This window comes from Petaurus breviceps, unplaced genomic scaffold (genome assembly GCF_028583685.1).
Source record: "Petaurus breviceps papuanus isolate PSGF00001 unplaced genomic scaffold, PetGlider_PUasm1.0 90591, whole genome shotgun sequence".
NCBI classification, from domain to species: domain Eukaryota; kingdom Metazoa; phylum Chordata; class Mammalia; order Diprotodontia; family Petauridae; genus Petaurus; species Petaurus breviceps.
In genome coordinates, this window is record NW_027187280.1 from 5,390,656 (window position 1) to 5,401,737 (window position 11,082).

Sequence of the window (11,082 nt, forward strand, 5' to 3'; positions counted from 1 at the left end):
AAACAAAAAAAAAGAAAAAGAAACTGACCATAAAGAGCTACTTTAGTGAAAAGGAAGCTCAAGACACAAACACAGAAGACAATGACTTGAAAACATCTACAAGCAAAGCATTAAGAAAATACAGATTGAACTTAAGCCCAAGAAGAATTCCCAGAAAAGCTAAAGAAAGCTAAAAAACAAAAGCAAAAATGTATTTTAAAAAACAAATAAGAGTAGTATAGAAAAAATGGGGGGGGGGGGAAAAGAAAGAAAAAAAAAATCCCAAAAAAAGTTATAAAACCAAAAATTTGGAAAAAAAAGGAAAAAAACAAAACTGAAAAAAATAATTTAAAAAAAAAAAAAAGGTAAGAAAGAAAAAATGGGGGGGGGGGGAACAGGAAGAGAAATAAGCTATCCAAGAAAGTTATGAAAACTAACATCTTGGAAAAAGAGGTACAAAACCTTACTGAAGAAAATAATTTCTTAAAAACTAGAATTGGTCAAATAGAAATTAATGGCCCCATAAGACATAAAAAATAATAAAACAAAGTCATAAGGCTGAAAAAAGAAGAAAATATGAATTATCTGATAGGAAAAACAACTGATCTGGAAATTTTATTGAAGATGGATTTAAAATAATTTAAGAATCATTGGACTACCTGAAAGCTGTAAACAAAAAAAAAAAAGAGCACAGACATCATTTTTTCAAGAATTATAAAGGAAAACTGTTCAGCTATCTAAAAACCAGAAGGCAAAATAGAAACTGAAAAGTCCACTAGTCACCTCCTGAAAGAAATCACAAAATGAAAACTCCCAAGAATATTGTAGCCAAAATCCAGAACTCCCAGATCAAGGAGAAAATATAGCAAGTCATCATAAAGAACTAATTAAGTACTATGTTGTAACCACAGTCAGGATCACACAAGATTTATTAGCAACCTCTATAAAGAAACATAAGACTTGGAATATGATATTCCAGAAGACAAAGAATCTAAGATTACAATAAAAAATAACCTACCCAGAAAAATTGAGGGGGAAAAATGGACATTTAATGAAATAGGGGTCTTTCAAGCTGAAATGGCTAAAGCTGAATAGAAAATTTGACTTTTAAATACAATATTCGAGAGAAGCATTTAAAAAGTAAATAGGAATGAAAAATTATAAGGGACTTTAAAATGTTAAACCATTTACATTAATATACAGGAAGATGATACATGCAACCTTTCAGAACTTTATCAAGACCAGGAGTCTTAGAGGGAATCTAATTAGACATAGAGCCTGGGTGCAATTCTATTATGTTTGGATGATCTCAAAAAAAGAATAGAAGGTGAGGGAAGAGGAATGCGCTGGGAAAGAGGGGGAGAAAAGGGAAGAATGGAGAAAATTATCTCAAAAATGGAGCATGCAAGGAAGAGTTTATACAATGGGAAGGACATGAGAGGAAGCAGGCAACATTTGAACCTCACTCTCACCTAAACTATTTCAAGAAGGGAAGAAAACATATACATAGTCAGGTACTTAATTTAATATTACCCAACAGGAAAGTAGGAGGGAAAGAGGATAAGGAAAGGATAGGGAAAATAAAAAGGAGAATAGTTAAATAACAGGTAGTGGCCAAAAACAAAACAGAAATTAAAAATAAAATAAAATTTACTTCAAAAAAAATTAAAATATATTACTGTTGGTTTGGGAACCTGGAAGGAAAAAAGGATGCATGACCATAACAAGAAGTTATCTGATGGTGACCATTTGGGGAGTACAGAAACAGCTGAAACTTGAACAAGCTAAGGGGAGTTTGCAGGTAGGAATCAGTCATATTAAGATGCACCAAAAGCATATTCTGTTGACCTGATTCCTCTGGATGCTATGGGTTTTCATCACCTCCACCAAGGTCCTCATTTCTCTTCCAAGCTTTCCTTCCTCCTTTTTTTCTTTCCTCCATCCCTTCTCTGGAATTCAGCTTCTACCCTCCTCTTGCACAGTTTAGGGCATCTATCAAACATCCCACGTAGCAGTGGCTCCTGCTGGCTCCATGTTCTGTCATCTTTCCAGGCCAGAGGCCCAAATTAACCATACAACCTTCACTCAAGCCCTGAAGAACATATGGGAGATAATAATAATAAAAATAAGCCATCTTCTTAATTAATTTATTAATGTAATTAAAGAAAGATAAGTACATCAGTGTAGACTACATTAGAGTTAATTTGTACAGACAATTAACTGCACTCATTAACTCATGCTGACTGCCACAGATGTTGACTTGTGACAACCCAAAGGTCATTAGTGAGTGACCCAGGTTCAGTTTCTCTGATGTCCTTGCCAGCCTGAGATTCATGACCCCATTCTACAGCTGTTGGATATAGGAATGGACAGAGCCTTGTTCCTTTCCTTTGTTCTACCCCATCAACATTCTCTTGCCTTGGGTTACCTTCCTTCAAGGTCTTGATTTCTCCCAGGGTTAACCTGATAATATTAATCTGAGATTAGTCACTGGTAACAGCCACACAAGTTGTATACCCTGACAGGTAGTGATTGAATTTTAGAATCTTAGAACATGGGTTGCAGAGATAGAAAGGACCACTGAACATACATCAAAGCTGGGAGAGGGGTCCTGGAACATAGACTATAAAATGTCAGAGCTGGAAAGGAATTTGAAGATCATTGAATCCAACTCCCTCATTTTACAACAGAGGAAACTGAGACACTCCCCAACAGGTAAGTGACTGGCTCAAGGTCACACAACCAGCAACTTTTAAAAGCTTATAGGTCAATCCTAGGTTGGTGCCCCTGTCCTCTACAAGGGAGGGAGGGAGAAGGGAAAGAGAGAGAGAGAGAGAGAGAGAGAGAGAGAGAGAGAGAGAGAGAGAGAATAAGTATTTATGGAATGCCTACTATGTGCCAGGTTCTGTGCTAAGTGCTTTTACACATAATATCTCATTATAGAGGTGAATCTTGGACAAGAAAGTCTAACTTCACCAAAGTATAGCCCTCAAGAAACCCAGTCTAAGTCTACCCAGTCTTACTAAAGAATGCTATAAATTGTTTTCTGTGTTTTCCCCTTTCCACCAAACCCCCACCAGGTTTCCTCTGCTTTCAGTCCTTCAAGTACAGACCTGCTTATACATAGAATTGAATACAAGGAGTAGGGGTGTATGCTGGAATGGTGAAGAAACATTATCTCGCTCTGGTTAATAAACACATTTGCAACTTTGCAGGATCAGAAGGGGATGTTTTCACACCTGTTCCAGCTTCCATCCACATTTCCCAACTTATCACAGGTAAAATCTATATCCTTACAAATTGTTTCTCTCACACTAGAACTCCAAACTGAAACGATTCCAGGAAGTGGGGGACTTGGTCTTCAAAGCTAAAGCAAATCCAGGAGAGCCTTTAGTTAGACACCAAGAGGGAATAAGAAAAAGAGTTACACTATCTCTGTTGCTGAAAAGAAGTGGAGAATAACTCAAAGGTCATACGATTTGTCTCCTTCCTACCTACTCTCTACCAGGCTCAAGGGTTCACAGACTGAAGGGACTACAGATTGGCCTAAAGACAGTGTAGTACAGTGGACAAAGTGACAAATTTGCTGTCAGAAAGACCTCAGTTTGAATCTTGCCTCAAACACTTATTAGCTAGTATGACCCTGGGCAAGTCAATCAATCAGTAAACATTTGCTAAGTACCTACTATGTGCTAGGCACTGTGCTAAGTGCTAAAGATACAAGAAGAGGCAAAAGGCATTTCCTGCCCTCAAGGAGCTTACAATCTAATAGTGGAGGAGACAACTTACAAACAAATATATAGAGATAGATATAGATAAGGATACACACACACACACACACACATATATATATATATATATGATAAAGCATGCCATATGTGGGATAGATAAGAAATCATTAACAGAAGGAAGGCACTAGACTTAAACAGGGTTGGAGAAGGCTTCCTGTAGCAGGTGGGATATTAGGTGGGGCTCAAAGGAAGCCAGGGAAGTCTGTAGTCAGAGTGGAGGAAGGAGAGCATTCCAGGTATGGAGAGCAGCTCAAGAAAATACCTGGAGCTGAGAGGTGGAGTGTTTTCTTCATGGAATACCCAGGAGGGCAGTGTCATTCCACCAAAGAGTACATGCTGGGGATTAAGGTATAAGAAAACTGGAAAAGTAGGGAAGGACTAGATTTTGAAGGACTGTGAACGCCAAAGACAATATTTTGTTGTTTGCTCCTGGAGGTAAAAGGAAGCCACTGGAGTTTATCGAGTAGGAGAGAAGACATGATCCAACCTATGTTTTAGGAAAATCACTTTAGTGGCTGACTTGAAGATGGATTGGAATGGGGAGGAACTTGAGACAGGCAGACCAATAAATAGGCTATTGTAATTGTCCAGATATGAAGTGGTGAGCACTTCCCCCATCTCCTCCACCACCAAGGTGGTGACGATGTTAGAGGGGGAAAGGGGGATGTATTAGAGAGATGCTGCAAAGGCAGTTCCTGCCTTGGCAACAGATTAAATATGGGAAGAGAGAGATAGAGAGAAATCCATGATGACTCCTATGTTTCAAGCTTAAGGGACTGGGAGGGTAGTGTTTTCCTTAACAGTAATAGGGAAGGTAAGAGTGGGTGGAGGGGAATGGTTTAGAGGAAAATATACTGAGTTATATTTTGGACATATTGAGTTTAAGATGTCTACTGGACATCCAGGTCAAGATGTCTGAAAGACAGAGATTTGAGATTAGAGGTCAGCAGAGACTTTGGGACAGGATAAATAGATTTGAGAATCATCAGCATAGAGATGATAGTTAGATCCATGAGAGCTGATGAGATCATCAGGTGAAGCTGCATAGATCAAGAAGAAAAGAGAACCCAGTACAAAACCCTAAGGGATTCCTATGATTAGAAGGTATGATCTGAAGAGGGGATCCAGCCAAGGAGACAGCAAAGAAGCAGTCAAATAGGTTGGAAGAGAACCAGGAGTGAGTAGTTGTTATGGGAATGTGAATTTAAGATCTTCCCTGCCCCTAGGACCTTTGATAGGCTTAAGTACACCTGGAGCCTGTGGCAGGAGGCTTGGTTTTGGGGAATGCTTTTTGATTGGGCAGTGGGTCAAGAGGGTTGTTACATTCTCTGAGCCAGGAGACTACATAAAAACCCTGATGTGAGGCTTTGTTTTGGGACTCACTTTGAGAAGTGTTGTGATTTGACCAGTCGAGACTCTGGGCAGCCATTGAGCCCCCCAGCTTTGAAAAACCCAGATGCTGATGCTTCCCTCTCTGTTAACTGACTAGGTATGGATGTAATGGTCAGACAGTTGGAGGCCTGTCTACTGAAAAGTTTCTCTGTCTTCTCGTAACTTCTGTCTGTATATTCTGAAGTTCAGGATGCTGACTTTTTCCCCTGAACTAGGTAAATGATATGTTTGATTGATTAAAGCAAGATTGTTAAACCATTTTGAGTTGCTTTCCTTTAGAAAAGCAGATCTAAGAACCTGTGTTCCAGCCACCCTGGGGATGCTGGGGTGCTTGCTGCTACAGTAGTGTCCTGAAAACCTAGAGAGAAAAGAGTATCAAGGAGGAGAAGGTGATCAACAGAGTCAAAAGGCTGCAGAAAGGTCAAGTAGAATGAGGATGAAGAAAAGGTCACTGGATTTGGCAACTAAAAGATCATTAGTAACTATAGAGAGAGCAGTTTTGGTAGAATGATCAAATCCAAAGCCAAATTGTGATGGGCTAAAAAAAGAGTAAGAGGAGAGAAAGTGGAGGTACCCATTGTAGGTGGCCTTTTTGAGTTTGGCAACTAAGGGCAGAAGAGCTATAGGATAAGAGTGGTGTTGGAAAGATCCAGAGAAGGTTTCTTCAGTCTAGGGGAGACTTGGGGCATGTTTGTAGTAGGAAATGAGCCAGTAGTCAAGGAGAGGTCATTTAACTTCTCTAAGCTCGTCAGTTTCCTCAACTACAAAATGGAAGAAAAATAGCACCTATTTCACAGGCTTCTTGAGAAAGTCAAATAAGTTAATGTGAGCCCAGTCATATTTGCTATGTGAGCTATCCCTCTCAGCTGCTGATGCAGGTGCAGTGATGAGAGCACTGACCTCTGGTCCTGAATCCATAACTCTCTGCTCATATGACCTTTGTGATATCATTTAATCTTCCTGACCCTCAGTTTCCTTACATTTAAAATGAGGGGATTGGACTAACATATCCCTTCTAGCTTTCAACACTATGATTGTGTGTCTCTCTGAGCCTCAGTTACCTAATCTGTCAAATAAGAATGATAGCAATACCTGCCCTGCTTCAGGGTTATTGTGAGGATCAAGAGAGACAAGAAATATGACAGCATGTTATTTTTAAACTGTTACTTAAGAAGCACTAAATGTATGTAAGGCATTGTTATTAGTTCACCTGGGTATATTTACAGAGTGTTGTTACATTTATTTATGTAGCATTATTGTTGGTGTTATTGTTATTATCATTATTATTACTTCATATGGTTCTGGTCCCAATGGAAAATGGGATAGCAGATAGGTGATATAATGGATAGAGCACAAGACCTAGAGTCAAGAAAGACCTGAGTTCAAATCCTGCTTCAGACACTAGCTGTGTAACCCTAGGCAAGTCAACCTCTGTCTCATTTTCGTCACCTGTGAAATGTGGCTACTAACAGCACCAACTTCCCAAGGCTGTTGTGAGGATAAAATTAGATGATATTTGTAAAGTATTTTACACATCTTAAAGTGCTATATAGTTATTGGCTACATTTATTAAAGGAGAAAAGCAATGAGGAGAACTGAATCAGAGCCGGGGTATAGCTTCTAATGGCTTCCTCCTTCCTGCCCTATTCTCCACAAGTGTAAATATGACCCTAGTAACCCCTGCAGTGAGGTGGGAAACAGTCTGGGGATCTGTTGACTCCCCCAATTAACTAAGAGAGAGGAGAGTGCTTTCTGATATTTTGGTTGGGGAACCAGCTGTTCAGGACATGGAGGTGGGGGCTTGGTCTTCAAAGCTGAAGCAATTCCAAGAGAGACTTTAGACTACAAGAGGGAGTGAGGAAAGTAAGTTATAGCACTTCTGCTGCTGAAAGGGGAGCTGAGTACAAGCTCAAATGATGTACGACATGGCTTCTGCATATCTGGTTTCTGCTAGGCTCACACGGAGTGGGGGGAATGTGAGCAAGATAGTAAAGGGTCAAGATGAGGGTTGTTGGGGTTCTGAACTTGGATGATTAAAGGAATGATGGTTCCTCTAGTGGAAAATAGGGAAGTTCAAAGGATGGACAAGTTCAGAGAGAAAGAGAATCAGTTCTGGGGTTTTTTTTAATTATATTTTGAACTTAAGAAATTAAACAATCATTTCCATAACATAGCAGAATAGAAAAAAGATGATTACTTAAGAAACTACAAATCTATTGTGTACAACTTGCTATTCCTTTTAAATATATAATATAGTTATCATGTAAATTTCTTTTTTTGATAAAACTTTGTAAATACTATATCCATTTTGACCTTATCTTGGTCAATGGTGTAAGATACTGGTTTATTTCCAATTTCTGTCACCCTGCTTTCCAACTTTCTCAACACTTTTTTACCAAATAATGAATTATTATACCCAAAACTTAAGTCTTTACACTTGTCAAATGCACGGTTACTATAGTCATTTGCTTCTGTAAATTGCATGTCTAGTCTGTTCCATCAATCCACCTTTCTGGTTGTTAGCCAGTGCCAGATATTTTTTATAATTACTACCTTATAATATAGTTTAAGATCTGGTGCTACTAAACCTCCTTTCTTTATATTTTTTTCATTAGTTTCTTTGATATTCTTGACCTTTTGTTCTTCCGAATGAATTCCGTTATTATTTTTTCTAACTCAGTAAAATAATGATTTGGTAATTTAATTGGGATGGCATTGAATACATAAACCAGTTTAGGTAAAATTATCATTTTTATTATATTGGTCCTCCCTATCTATGAACAATTGATATTTTCCAATTATTTAAATATTATTTTATTTGTATAAAAAGTTTTTAAAATTATTTTACTCATATGGTTCCTGAGTTTGTTTTGGCAGGTATACTCCCAGGTATTTAATACTGTCTAGAGTTATTTTAAATGAGTTATCTCTTACTATTTCTTCTTGCAGGGTTTTCTTTGTGATATATAGGAATGATGATGATTTATATCGATTTACTTTATAGCCTGCTACTTTGCAAAAATTAATCATTGTTTCTACTAACTTGTTAGTTGAGTCTTTGGGATTTTCCAAGTATATCACCATATCATCCATAAAGAGAAATAGTTTATTACCTCAATTCCTATTCTGATTCCTTTTAATTCTTTTTCTTCTCTTATTGCTATTGCTAGGATTTTGGATACAATATTGAATAATATTGGTGACAGTGGGCATCCTTGTTTCACACCTGACTTTACTGTGAAGGCTTCTAGCCCAATTACAAATAATGTTGCTGGTGGTTTCAGGTAAATGCTTTTTTATCAATTTACAGAAAGATACCTTTATATCTATACTTTTAAAGTATTTAATAGAAATTAGTATTGTACTTTATCAAAAGTTTTTTCTGCATTTATTGATATAATATGATTTTTGTAACTTTTATTACTGATATAATCAATTGTGTTAATAATTTCTGCATTTATTGATATAATATGATTTTTGTAACTTTTATTACTGATATAATCAATTGTGTTAATAATTTTCCTTATGTTAAACTATCCCTTGCATTCCTGGTATAAATCCCACTTGACTTTTTTTTCACAATTTTCTTGATTTTCTTGGGTTGCTTTTATTTTTTTCTTAATATTTCCTCTATCTCTCTTATTTGACTTTTTAAATCCTTTTTAAGTTCTTCCAAGAACTCTTTTTGGGCTTGTGACCATTGTTTTAGAAATATCGAATTTGATATGCCTATAAATTGTGCAGATGTAGATATCCATTCAGTAGTTGGAAGCTACAGGACTGTAGCTTAGGAGAGAGATAAGTGAAGATATATAGATTTATAGCTGAATATATGAAACCTGATGAGATCACTGAAAAGAGAGAGAGTCAAACAGATAGACAAACAGACATGGAGAGAGACGAGAACAGAGGTAGAAAGAAAGAAACAGAGAGGAAATGAGAGAAGACAGACTGAGAAATAAAGAAGGGGAGGGAGGATAGGGGAGAGAAGGGAAGGGAAGAAAGGGAGAGGAGAGGAGGGGAGGGGAGGGGAAGGGAGGAGAGGAGAAAGACAGGGAGAGAAGATAAGAGAGCCCAGAGCAGAGCACTAGGGACACACCTACACAGAGAATTGGGCCATAGACAATGAACCTACAAAGGAGATTGAGGTGACTAGACAGATTAGTCTAGACAGATTAGGGGAAGTCACCTTACACTAGTATCTTGTATCTTTCATCTCCTGCTGGGCAAACCGTGTCCCCTAAAGGAAAGGCTGCTTGGGGCCAGGCGAGCATTTTCCATCTGTCCCAAAGCAACCAATTCTATCTGTGCCAGGACAAGGCAGCTTCTATGTCCTGCTGCCAGAAGGATTGGGATATGGTGAAGCTCTGACACAAAGAAGAGCAACCCTCCCTCTGACTTCAGGCCCCCCGTTTCCAGGGGCACCTGTCCTTTGATGGTAAAGGAGTGTTGTGCCCCACTCCATGATGAATATTCTTATGCCCTTCACATCCCAGAGACTCTGAACTCCTATAGATCATCATGAAACCCTCCTACCCCAAAGTTTTAACCTAATACCACCCAGCCCTTTCACTGTACCCTCCAGAATGCCCACCACATAAGCAACAAACATTCCTCTCTTATTCCTTTCATCCACCAGTTCTTATTGAAACCCCTGGCTTCCTCCTGATGACACATCCTCCCTGGTCAGCCTTTCCAATACTGACTACATCTTCACTCATTCTCTTTGGTTCACTGGTCAAGGCAGGAGAGTTGGAATATTCCTTGCTCCCCATTGCCACTTCTAGGTTCTCCCCCTTCCTCTATCACTCAGTAACTTCTCTGCCTTTGATGCTCATAATCCTATCTACCATCCAATCAAAATCCTGATAACTGTCATCTACAGACCCCTATGGTCACTTCCCTTCCTTCCTCAATGAGTTCAATACTTGGCTTACAATATTTCTCTCCTCCCCAACTCTTGCCCTCATACTAGGGGACTTCAACATACATATGGATTCTGCCTAAAATACCCTGACTACTCAATTCCTCAACCTACTCACCTCCTGTGGGCTACTCTTCTGCCCCACTTCAGTCATACACAAAAATAGTCATACCCTTAATCTTGCCATCACACACAAATGTATCACCTATATGTTCAAGAATTCCAAAATCTCCTTATCTTACCATAATCTATTGACTTTTCACCTCTTCCTCTGCCTTCCCTTACAAAACCCTACTCTATGACCTCTAATCCCTTCACCTTCAGTTCTCTCCCAGGTCATCTCCTCTACACTTGCCAATCTCTCCTTTTCTCATCTTGACCCCTTGATGAACTAATTCAATTCTACACTATTCTCCTCTCTCGAATCCCTAGGAATCTTATCACATATCCAATTACATCCAGCCAAGCCTCAGCCTTGAATCACTCCCACCATTCATCATCTTCACTCCTACATACATGCTGCTAAATGAAGGTAGAGAAAATCACACAACCACTTTGACTAGGTCTGCTACAAGTTTGTGATGCACAACCTCAACTGGGCCCTCACCGCTACTAATTCCTCTGTCAACTCACTAACCCACTCTGCACAGCAACTCTTCCAAACCATCTCATCTCTCCTCAAACCTCCTATGGCTCCACTTCCTTCCACTCTCTCAATTGAGAACCTTATCTCATATTTTACAGGAAAAAAAATGAGGCCATTCATGAACTCCCTCTCCTTCCTCTTCCTCATCTCCTATCATTCAGGTGCCTTCTGCCACTTTCTCCTCCTTTACTCCTTTCTCCCATGATGAAGTGGCCTACTCCCTACTAAGACTAATCCCAGTGTATAGCACAGTGCCTTATACGTAGTAGGTGCTTAATAAATGTTTACTCATTGAGAAGGAGGGAAGGAAGGAAGGAAGGAAGGAAGGAAGGAAGGAAGGAAGGAAGGAA